The sequence below is a fragment of the Saimiri boliviensis genome, chromosome 11 (genome assembly GCF_048565385.1).
Source record: "Saimiri boliviensis isolate mSaiBol1 chromosome 11, mSaiBol1.pri, whole genome shotgun sequence".
In the NCBI taxonomy this organism is placed as follows: Eukaryota; Metazoa; Chordata; class Mammalia; order Primates; family Cebidae; genus Saimiri; species Saimiri boliviensis.
The window spans coordinates 25,856,358-25,868,715 of NC_133459.1; the positions used below are offsets into that span (position 1 = coordinate 25,856,358).

Sequence of the window (12,358 nt, forward strand, 5' to 3'; positions counted from 1 at the left end):
CAGATCTCAGGCAGAAGGGAGAACTCTGTGGCCAGGAACACATGTAGGTATTTCAACTCCTCTGGAGAACCAGTAGCTGGTGACAAAACCCAGCAGTGTCCCTTCCACTCCCTCCACCCTCACTCCCCCTTTCACAAGACACGAGGTTGGTTTTTTTTTTTTTTTTTTTTTGCTTTTTTTCATTTCTTTTTAATACAAACTTGGATCTTTGGGTGTGTCCTGCCAACAGAAAACAACAACAACAACAACAGAAGAGAAAACCCAAAAGAGTGAAAAATAAGAAAGAAAAAAAAAAAAAGCTCCCGCAAGAGGTTCTTCTCCCTCCCCCCCCACCATGCGAATTTGCACACCACGGGACCACAGCAGGTTTACAGAATGCAATATACAATCCACGATTTATAATAAAACAGTATATACAATAAATAGGATATTGTTCATTTTTGTCAAACGACCTGTAGATAAATTTCTCAGTGCATACTTGCAGGGGCTCTGGACACCTCGGGGCCCCGCTCGCAACCTCTTGCACACGCTCGCTCTCTCGCTCTCTCTTTTTTTTTTTTGTCTTTTTCTAAAACTTTGTTTTGTTTTTAAGTTTTGTACATTTTTAAAAAGTATTTACAATTGCTGGTTTTGTGCAGAAAGGGCTCACCTTCGGCTTCTGCGTGGAGGAGATGGGCGGGAGGGGGTGGAGGGAGATGGGTCTGCGGGGGGTGCAGGGGGGCAGGGTGGGAGGCAGAGGGGCAGGCGATCCTGCCACAGGACGATGTGGACGCTGGGAGGGATCTTGGCGTTGGTTTTCTGAAAGCTGCAAAGAAACACAAGAGAAGAGGCAGGAGTGAGCAGCAGGCACAGGCTGTGCTCTGAGATCAGGGAAGTGAAGAGGGAGACCCCCACACCCTGCTCCTCCCAGGACTGGGGGCAGCGGGAAGCTAACCACATCGTTCTTTCTCCCGAAAACTCAGACTTGCCTCCTCTGAGCCCAGTTTCCTCCTCTGTAAAATATGCATATCCAAACCCCAAACCAAGGGATAAAGCAGGTGCTGGGTGAGGAGTTGGGTTCCAGGCAGTGGAATTTGTTAAGAGCTTGGGCACTAGGCTGGGCGCAATGGCTCATGCCTGTAATCCCAGCACATTGGGAGGCCAAGGCAGGTGGATATCACCTGAGGATGGGAGTTCAAAGCCAGCCTGACCAACATGGAGAAGCCCCAACTCTACTAAAAATATGAAATTAGGCAGTTTGGTGGCGCACGCTTGTAACCTCAGCTACTAGGGAGGCTAAGGTAGGAGAATCACTTGAACCTGGTAGGCGGAGGTTGCAGTGAGCTGAGATCACGCCATCGCACTCCAGCCTGGGCAACAAGAGTGAAACTCCATCAAAAAAAAAAAAAAAAAAAAAAAGGGGGGGCTTGGGCTCTGGAATCAGACACTGCTGAGTTCAAATACCAGCGCTACCCTTTAATAGCTCTATGACCTTGGGCATGTTGAACTTTTGCGAGCCTCAGTTTGCCCATCTGTAAAAAGAAGATAACTGAATTACTCCATTGGTTTGTTGGGAAGATTCAGTGGTATAAGGCAGATGAAGCCTGGTCTTTAAGTGCATAATAAATTATACTGTTTACTATTCATTCTTATTTTTCTGGGACAGTTGGGCTCTACAAACCTGCCCTCTCATGTCATGATGAGTTTAGAAATTCCTCCAACTTAGGGTGTTCTGAGGAATGACATAATGAGGAGGACAGGGCCTCAGCACACAGCACAGGTATGAACCGCTGCTTTTTTTTTTTTTTTTTTTTTTTTTTTTGAGACGAGTTTCGCTCTTGTTACCCAGGCTGGAGTGCAATGGCGCCATCTCGGCTCACCGCAACCTCCGCCTCCTGGGTTCAGGCAATTCTCCTGCCTCAGCCTCCTGAGTAGCTGGGATTACAGGCACGCGCCGCCATGCCCAGCTAATTTTTTTTGTGTGTTTTTAGTAGAGACGGGGTTTCACCATGTTGACCGGGATGGTCTCGATCTCTTGACCTTGTGATCCACCCGCCTCGGCCTCCCAAAGTGCTGGGATTACAGGCTTGAGCCACCGCGCCCGGCCGCTTTTTTTTTTTTTAAGATGGAGTTTCGCTCTTGTTGCCTGGGCTGGAGTACAATGGCGCGATCTTGGACTCACTGCAACCTCTGCCTCCTGGGTTCAAGCAATTCTCCTACCTCAGCTTCTCAAGTAGCTGGGATTACAGCATACACCACCATGCCCGGCTAATTTTGTATATTTCATAGAGACAGGATTTCACCACGTTGATCAGGCTGAATGGTCTTGAACTCGTGACCTCAGGTGATCCACCCATCTTGGCCTCCCCAAGTCCTGGGATTACAGGCGTGAGCCATCGCGCCTGGCCGAACCGCTGCTTTTAATTATTCTAAATCCAATCCTCTTCTCATCCCTTGCCATTGCCATTCTGTTCCTTAGAGAGGTGAGGTGAGGAGGAAGTCTTTCTCAGGGAAGAAAGAGAGAAGCTGCCCAACGCAATGCCATCTGTGTTTGGCTTAACCCTGCCTTCCAGAAGCTCAGACTCTCAAGTTCCCAGTTCCTACCATCGCCAGACACCCGAGATTGGAAGGACCCCTTTTTCCCAGACAGTTCTCATGCTTGTGGGGCCCTGGGGATCTGACTTCCCTACCCAGACCCCCAGCATGGCTAGACCCCCTGGATTCACAGCTCTGCTCGGGTGAGTGAAAAGGTCCCCCGAAGGACAGGGCTGGGCTGGGGCATTCCTGAAAGCTCCAGCCATTATCCTGTCCTCCTCTCAGAGCCCCGAGACACACATCTCCCACCCTCGGTGTGCGATCATCTCCATCCGAATCAAGGGGTGAGGTGAGGGTGCTGAAACTGCCTCCTCAGGTTCCTCAGATGCCCATTCGTCCTCCCCCACACCAGCAGGAACCAGGCGGCGACAAAAAGCCTCTCCTCCCTTGTACTTTCTTGGCTTCCCTTTCTACCAAAGCCACATTTAAATTCTGCTCAGCCTCGGCTGCTGTCTGCTGGGCAGTCAGCCCCAGGGACGACTTTTGTCCTGAGGCTGGACTTGCCAGGACTCCCCCAAGGTCCAGGGGAACCAGGTGGGCTCCTGCAGAAGCAGGGCAGCACCCCATCCTGGTAGATCAGACCAGGTGGCAGGCAGAGAGGCTCCAGAGAGAGAAGAGCTGCATCTTTGTTAGGCTGTCAGGTCTCCTGCAGTGGCAGGATGGAATAGTAGCCGTAGGGGGAGCGGTGTGCCTGGGAGGGCGATAGCTGTGTTGCACTGGGGTGATAGGTAGAAAAGCAGCTCTTGGGGCAGGGGCTGCCATTGGGATGAATGCAAGCTCTCCACAGTCAGGCGGTAAACAGGCTGCAGAGACAAGAGGGGTGTCCATTAGGGAGCAGAACAATTTTATCTGGGGTAACTGCTTGAGCCAGAGGGCTGGGGGCATCTATCCAGAGGACAACTCTATTGCGGTTGAAGAACAGTTGCCGAGCTAAAGAACCTCTGTTGGGGTGACAAGGGAAGGCGACTTTAGGATGGGCTGCTCCAAATCACTGGCAAACTGATATTGTCCAACACCAGCCTCCCCTGCTCCCTCCAAGGGCCCCGGGGCAGGCTGGGAGCCTCTGCACAAATCCCTGCACCCCCACCCCCAACCCCGGCCCTTAGCCACTGCCAGTGACCCTCTCTAAGCCAGGTCTCCATGGTGATCTCAGCCCAGCAGGCAGCTCCTGCCAGAACCATTCCCGTGGTGCCTGCGGCCAGGCAGCAGGAGGCTTTCTCACCCTCTGCTAAGCCGCCCATCTCGTCTCACCTTCCTCCTCCCACCACCCTCCCCAGCTTTCAGGACTTGGCCAGCCAGAGACTTTGGCAGAATCTGCGGGATGGGAGGGAGTCGGGGAGGGGGGGGGTATGAATCAAAGCCCAAAAGCCCCAGGGTTCTTGTGGAGGTTGGGGGAGAATGCTGTGGCTGTGTGGAACCCTGACCTCACCAGGTTCAGCTCTCCACAAAGCAGGACCAGACACTAACATGTCAGACAGCCCAGTGCTGGGCACTGGGGACAAAGCAGAGACCAAGACTGATCTGGTCCCTGTCCTTGAGAGCCTCACAGATAAAGAGGAAGGCAAAGCAGACCCCAAAACCAGGCAATTCTGATACAGGGAGATGGGGGCTGTGCCACGGGAAGTCCTGGGGAGGCAACTAACGTGGTCGTGGCAGGAGAGATTGTGGCTCTTCAACCACTGCTGAACACGGTGCACAGCACGTGCTGGGACCAAGGCGTGCGCTGATTGAATGACAGAGCAAGGACTGACCTGAGTCTAATCAGCATGTCAGGTTCCAGGTTGGGCTTGCACACCTTCAGAACCCCTCCTTAGACCTCCGTTACCATAGCTATCTTAACCTGGTCATCCCTACCTGGCTTCTCCAGGGCAGGAACCTGTACGTGGTGCTGCTGCACACCCAGCGCTAGCACACACCGGCCCCCAGCACAGCGACCACTGTTCCCAAGACTTCACCTTTTAGTGCCTCTGTGACACACAACTGCAGAGCCACATTCCTCTGAGTCCTCACGCTCCAGCGGTTTCACCATCTGAGGTGCCAGGGCATTAAGTGGTCTCTGCCTGTCAGGGGGGATTGGCACTGGCAGCACTGAGGGACAGCTGAGCAGAGCCTCAAAGTGCTGCAGAGCACATATAAATCAGGTGTTCTAGAGGGGGCTGCTGTCGCCCAAAAAGGAACATATATTTGTGCTTTCGTTTAAGTAACCAGCAAACATGTATTCATGCTCACTGGCTGCCAGGGCATGAGTTAAGGCCTAACCTCTACTCTCTAGTCTCTGCCCTCTCGAAAGGGTCCAACGTCAAACAAGGCAGTAGAGCAGAAGGCAAAGACCACATGAGGCTGGGTGTGGTGGCTCAGGCCTGTGATCCCAGTGCTCTGGGAGGGTGAGGTCGGTGGATCTCTTGAGGTCAGAAGTTCGAGACCAGCCTGGCCAACATGGTGAAATCCCATCTCTACTCAAAGTATAAAAATTAGCTAGGTGTAGTGGCACATGGCTGTAATCCCAGCTACTTGGGAGGCGAGGGATGATAATTGCTTGAACCCAGGAAGCGGAGGTTGCAGTGAGCTGAGATCATGCCACTGCACTCCAGCCTGGGCAACAGAGCAAGACTATCTCAAAAAAAAAAAAAAAAAAAAAAAAAGTATATGAGAACTTGAGAGACTGATTTCCTGTGTGACCTAGAGCAAGTCCCTTCCGTCTCTGGGCTTCAGTGTTTTTTGTTGTTGTTGTTGTTTTTGAGACAGTGTCTCACTCTATCACCCAGGCTAGAGTGCAGCAGCACAATCACGGCTCACTGCAACATCCACCTCCCAGGCCCAAACAATCCTTCCACCTCAGCCTCCTGAGTAGCTGGGACTACAGGTGTGTACTACCACGCTTGGCTAAGTATTTTATTTTTTTTGTAGAGAAAAGGTTTCACCATGTTGCCCAGGCTAGATTCGAACTCCTGAACTCAAGTGATCCACCTGCCTTGGCCTCCCAAAGTGCGGGGATTACAGTTCTGAGTGACTGTGGTGGCCTGAGTTTCTATTCTATAAAATAAGGGAGTTGAACAGGTGATGGGAGAGATCTTCAGGCACTGGGATGGTGCCCCAAAGACAAAGGGTCAGAGGCAAACCACAGAGGCCCATGCCTGATCCATCCCTGCAACATTTTCAGGCAGCCAGGCCTGTGAGTCACCTCCATGTGGGGAGTATACTGCTTCCTGGGGGCTCAGCCCACAACTGGTATGCAGAAGAACCGTTAAGATAGGTAGACCTGGAATTCACCAAATTATCGAGGCTCCCAATTATTCAGGCTCCCAATCAGGCGTCTCTCTCTACTCCAGAGAAGTTTTAAGTTTTTTTTGTTTTTTTTTTCGTTTTTTTCTTTTTTTGAGCCAAGGTCTCACTCTGTCACCCAGGCTGCAGTACAGTGTCATGATTATGGCTCACTGCAGCCTCAAACACCTAGGCTCAAGCGATTCTCCCACCTCAGCCTCCTGAGTAGTTGGAACTACATGTGCCTGCTACCACATCTGGGTAATTTATATTTTTGTAGAGATGGATCTCTGTTGCCCAGGCTGGTCTTAAACTCCTGGGCTTAAGTGATACTCCACCTCGGCCCCCCAAAGTGCTGGCATTGCAGGCGTGGTGAGCCACCATGCCAAGCCTGGAGAATTTTTTCAACTGTGTGTCTACTACTGACCAGAGGTGCTCCTTAAACTCTAGCTCTGCCGGCCATTCCCTCCTTAAGGTTCTTCCCCTGCCTCTCCCACCAAATGGGGTTCCCCAGCCTTGTGTGACCCTGTGTCTCTACCACCTCTCAGAGGCTCACGTTCCTTACCTGTCCTGGGAGGAGACTAGCTGCACTTCCTCCATACCTCTCTCTCTTTCTCTCTCTCTCTCACACACACACACACACACACACACACACACACTCTCTCTCTCTCTCTCTCTCTCTCTCTCTCTCTGCATCTCTCCCTCCCTCCCTCTAGCTGGAGATGCCAAATGTAAAGACAGACATTCATGACTGGTTTGTGTTGAACAAGCAACTGAAGTGGAGGCTGAAGAAAGAGCAAGAACCACGGAACCAGGTGACCCCCAAGGGCCCTTCCTGGCTCTACCTTCTGTACTTCAATGACCGGGTGGCTCTGAGTCCTCAGGCAGGACCTTTCCCTCTCTGAAAACTGGGAGGAGTTGTGCTTGGAGAGTGCCACAGGCCCAGAGAGCCCTGAGAGTCTGAACTGGTTTATTTACACACCCCGTCCCTGCCTTTCTTTTTTTTTTTTGAGATGGAGTTTCTCTCTTGTTGCCCAGGCTGGAGTGCAATGGCACGATCTCGGCTCACTGCAACCTCTGCCTCCCAGGTTCAAGTGATTTTCCTGCGTCAGCCTCCGGAGTAGCTGGGATTACAGGTATGTGTCACCACGCCTAGCTAATTTTTGTATTTTTAGTAGAGACCAGGTTTTGTCATGTCGGCCAGACTGGTCTCGAACTCCTGACCTCAGGTGATCCACCTGCCTCGGCCTCCCAAAGTGCTGGGATTACAGGTGTCAGCCACCATGCCTGGCCATCCCTGCCCTTCTTTTAGGAGCATATCCTGATGACAGGGTGAAACTGTCCCATCCTGTTCCCCAGTGTTTAACCTTTCCTCTTATAATTCTCCCTATTCAGGCCAGGGGTGGTGGTTCACACCTGTAATCCCAGCATTTTGGGAGGCCAAGGTGGTTGGTTCACAAGGGTCAGGAGATCCAGACCATCCTGGTTAACATGGTGAAACCCCGTCTCTACTAAAAATAAAAAATCACCTTGGGAGGGTGAGGCGGGCAGATCCCGAGGTCAAGTGATTGAGACCATCCTGGCTAACACGGTGAAACCCCGTCTCTACTAAAAATGCAAAAAATTAGCTGGATGTGGTGGCACATACCTGTAGTCCCAGCTATCTGGGAGGCTGAGGCATGAGAATCATTTGAAGGGAGGCTGAGGCAGGAGAACTGCTTGAACCCAGGAGGCAGAGGTTGCAGTGAGCCAAGATCACGCCACTGTACTCCAGCCTGGGTGACAAAGCAGGGCTATGTCTCAAAAAAAAAAAAAAAAAAAAAAATTAGGCAGGCATGATGGCATATGCCTGTAGTCCCAGCTATTTGGGAGGCTGAGGCATGAGAATCATTTGAACCCGGGAGATGGAGGTTACAGTGAGCCAAGATCGCACCACTGGGCACGATGGAGGTTACAGTGAGCCAAGAACTCTAGCCTGGGCGACAAGAGCAAGACTCTTATCTCAAAAAAAAGAAAGAAAGAAAAGAAAAGACAGTTCTCCCTATTCTACGTCTTTTTATTTGACTCAAGTTTTAAAAAAACCAAAAAACCTGAAATGTCCCAGGCATGATGAGACACTGGGTGGGGGAGGGGAGGACGGTGCCCAGAGATGAGTAATCGCCCTAAAGGAGCTGATGGCATGGAGAGGAGGGCATTCCCAGGAAGGGCCATCAGGAATGTAGAAAGGGTTAGAGATTCATTGGGCCTCAGAAAGATCCTGGAACCCTTCTTGGAGGAAGTGATATCTGAGTGAAAGATAGGAACTGACAGGTGGGAGATGGGCTGGGAAAGGACCACCCAGGCCAGGAACAGCAAGAGCATGGGGCACCTTTGGGAGCCAGCCCTCCCAGAGCACCCTCCTGCTTCCACGCATGCTCCCAGCAAATAAGGGTGTGTGTGTGAGAGGAAGGAGGGGCTAAGAAAAAAAAAAAAGGTTGAATGCCGGGAAGGAAGCCTGGAATACCTTGAATACCGTGCTGGGAAGCTGGGCCTTTATTTTGTAGGTAAGGAACAAGGCTGGAAAGGGAAGGATGCAATAAGAAGGTGTACAGCGATGGAGTCACAGGAGCAGGTGTGTTTTAATCGAGTCATCCAATAAATATTTTAGGGACTCCAGACACCATGCATCTAAAAATGCTCAAAAAAAAAAAACCAAGCACTTTGGTGGCCATAATGGGGAGAATGAACTAGGGGGCTGGAGGTGGGGTGCATGCCTGGAGCAGGGAGGGGGTTGGGCCAGAGGCCCAGGTGGCTAAGCTAGAGCTAAAGCCTCTGAAGTCTCAAATTTGTCAAGACCCATTTCCTGCCTTCAGGAAACTCCAGCTGCCTGCCCTGCTCACACGGTTTTAGTGGCTGGTCCCTGATCCTTCTTCTGGGAGTGTCCCAGGCCCTGCTCTAGAGACCAATGCCCATGTGGAGGTTTTTTTTTTTTTTTTTTTTTTTAATTATTAATTTATGTATTGATTTATTTTGAGACGGAGTCTGGTTCTGTCACCGAGGCTGGAATGTGATCTTGGTTCACTACAACCTCCAGTTCCCAGGTTCCAGCTCTTCTCCTGTCTCAGCTTCCTGAGTAGCTGGGACTACAGGTGCACGCCACCACACCTGGCTATATCTTTTGTCTTTTTAGTAGAGACGGGGTTTCACCATGTTGGCCAGGCTGAAATTCCTGGCCTCAAGTAATCCACCTGCCTCGGCCTCCCAAAGTGCCGGGATTACAGGCATTGGCCACCGAGTCTGGCCCATGTGGAGATTTTAAATAAACACCTGTAAAAGGCTGCAAGCCCTGTGAGGGCAGGGGACTGCCTGTCTGGCTCAGTGACACCCTCAGCACTGGATACAATGCCTGGCCCTGAGCAGGTCACTAGCTCATGTGTGTGAACATGGAATTCATCTACTTCCCCCCCAGCCTTCCAGCACAAACGCAGGGCACTATGGCAGCAAAGGTTATGCTGACAAAGACGGCCCAACTGCTAGGGGACAAATCATGACGTATTACAGTCACAAGAAAATATTTTTCATATTTGCAGTAGGGGACAGGATTGGTGGGCATGACTGTGATGACAAGGTTTCTAGCTGAGCCGGGTCATTTTGTCCTTGGGTCCCCCAGGGAGGACTCAGCCCAATTGCTAAAGCAAAGAACTAGGTGCTATCACAAAGCCTCCTCCAAGGTCCCAGACCCACACTAGAATACAAGCTCCTTCCTAGGAGTGGTGCAAGTGAGGGAGGGCTGGCTGTGGTCCTGCGGGAAGGTAACAAGAGGCGAGGGTTGGAGGTGTGTGACTCACACAGGCTGGTCAGAGGCCCCGGAGTTCAACCTGCGTCGGGTATTTATACCCATCACCAGCCATTGACTACGTGCTCACTGTGTGCCAGGGACCGGGCCAAGGGCTTCACGCATAATCTCATTTAATTCTCACAAGAGATGCAGAGAGGTGACGTGACTCATCAGGTGACATGACTCACCAGGTCACCTAGCTGGTAAGGGATGGAATAGGTTGTGCACAGAGTCCTATCTGTGTCCACAGGCAGGCTCTCAGCCACCACCCTCCAGTTCCATGGCCCTGCTCTGGGATGTGAGAAGATAAGGAAAAGGGAGGGCAAGTCGGCATGGTCGTGGAGAGACTGTTTTCAGGAAATGAGGGCTCAGAACAAGGCCTGGCCTAAACATGGCTGCAGGAACAGCAAGAGATAGGATCAGAGGGAGGATGGCCTCAGAGAGTGTGGGGAAGAACTTGTGCCCAGAAGAGTCAGGGCAGGACTGGCTGAGCCCTGACGTGAGTGAGGCCTCTTGCTCAGAGCCACAGGCAAGATCAAGTGACCTCTCAAGGTTTCAAGACACGAAGAGACAAAGCCCAGAGCAGCTGGGGCCTGGCCCAGGCCCGGGCATGCCTGCTGACCCCGGCTGGATGGTGGCCTTGGAAACTGCTTCCTGCTCTGGTCAGGCCCCAGCTGGCGTAACCTTGGAGGACCTGTGACATTTCTCTTGGCCTCAGGTCAGGCCTGAGAGGGATTAGGGAAGGGAGAGGGACGGAGATTCCTGAACACCTTGGAGGGCCCTCCGTACCCTCCCACCCCGTCCCCAGGGTCTGACAGGGTCGATCTTTAGCCCACAGGGCCCAATGTGGAGCCAGTCTGTCTGGCTCTACTTTCCATCTAGAGGCCCAGAGAAGATGTCTGCACAGGCCCAAGGCCCCTCCTTGCTTGACCTGTGCTGTCCTCTGTCCCATCAGCCACAACTTTCAGATCAGTTGGGCCCCACATTCCCCATTCTGTCTCCTCTGAGCTTTTATCTAATTCACATTGGGATGTGCCCTGCCTTTGCCCACAGCTCCCTCTGCCTGGAATGCCCTTCCCCCGGCCTCCGTGTGTCCAAACCTTGCCTATTCTTTAAGGTCGAGCTCAAGTACAGCTTCTTCCACAGAACCTCACAATCCATTTGAGATGTCAGACCCAGCAAGAGCTGTAGGGATTGTCCAATCCAACCTGTCCTTTTGCAGATGGGGAATCAGAGGTGTGGGGAGATGAGAGGCAGCCATATGGCAGAGTATCCAGGCTCAGGAGGGACAGTACTGGGTGCGAATCCTGGCTCTATTGGCTAATGGATCCCCTGGGCAAGGTTCAGAGTGGCACCCATTCCTCAAGCCTCTCTAATGTGGAACAGGGCAGGAGGCAGGGGGCTGTGGTCGGGACACACCCCACCTCGTAATCTGCTGTGAAGGATCAGAGAGGTGGTGTTACATAAAGGGCCTAGCACAAATGTCCCTTTTCTCATCAAGGGGGCAGAGGGCTGACTTCTGACCACAACACCCAGCTGCCCAGTGCAAATCTTTGTTTCTCACTGGCTCTGGGCACCTGCCACTCTACCAAGTGTTTTCAGGTTCTTTGCGTACCTGTTTCAGTTTCCTGGGATGGAGGCTCTGGAGGACAGGGGCCATGCCTGTCTCCCCAGTACCCAGCATTGGATGGACACACAGGGGCTCGAGTTGGGAAACTAAGGCCAATGACTGTTTCTCCAGTGCCTGGCGTCAATACTGCTCACTGCTGTTGGTGAATGAGCGTGTCCTGGTCCTCTCCGCTTAGGCCCTCTGTTGAGAGTGGCAACTCCCTCTGTGAACTCTTCTTCCTTGCCACTCCCCTCCTCTGTAGCTCCAACTCTTTCTCATTCCTGTGGTGATTTTGCTCATCTCCTGGCCCTGCAGGGTTGCCCTGGAGTCTGTGTGCCATCTTAGATAGAGAGAGGAGGCAGCCCTCTCCCCACCTGAGTCTGGGCCATCATCACTGCGTGTGTAGACCACTGCAGCTGGTCTCCCTGCCTCAACACTAGCCCTGCTCCACGGTGGCCTGGGGAATTCCGGCTGGGAACTCTTCAGTGGATCCCCGTGTGTCTGGGAATGAAGTTCAGACTCCTTCCAATGTCCCACATGATCTGGCCTTGCCTGCCTCATCCCCTCACTTAGTTTTACAGTCTTCTCATAGGCAGATCCTCAAAGCTGAGCCCCTTCCTGCCTCCAGGCTTTCCACACTGCTGTTCCCTTTGCCCAGAATGCTCTTCCCACTCCCCTCCAGCTGTCCAGTCCCCTCATCCCTCAGGCTCAGCTTCAAGGTCCGGTCAGCATGCTGTGTGCACTTACAAGCTTCTAGCTTTTTTTGGCTTCCACAGTGCCTCCCATAGCTGGAATCATCACATGCTTTATGCCGCTGTTTGTTGTCTTTCCCTTTAAATGGGAAGCCCCCTGAGGACCAGTACCTCATTTGTGGTGCTCACTATGGTGCCCCCAATGCCTGGCATCTAGTGGGTGCTGGACAGATGTCTCTAGAACAATGGAATGCTTTGGTTTGAGGACAGCGCTGGTAACTCCCAGCCCTGAGTGGGGAGCAGGGCCAGAATGTGGGGCTGGATGGCATCCCAGTTCCTCCTGCGTTCAGGCCTCACTGGGTGGTTCCATTATGTATTTCACTGAGCTGTGACCTGCCCAAACAC

The 12,358-nt window shown here is 52.3% G+C and overlaps 1 protein-coding gene across 10 annotated transcripts in view; it reads right to left on the bottom strand.

The window, feature by feature from the left end:
• Positions 1–362: 362 nt before the first annotated feature.
• AHDC1 (AT-hook DNA binding motif containing 1) overlaps positions 363–12,358 on the bottom strand; it is a 72,262-nt gene continuing 60,266 nt past the window's right edge. For all 10 annotated transcript variants that reach the window (XM_039474017.2, XM_039474016.2, XM_039474022.2 and 7 more), the window contains one exon: positions 363–805. The gene's annotated coding sequence lies outside the window, so the exon portion shown is untranslated. The remainder of the gene's footprint in view (positions 806–12,358) is intronic.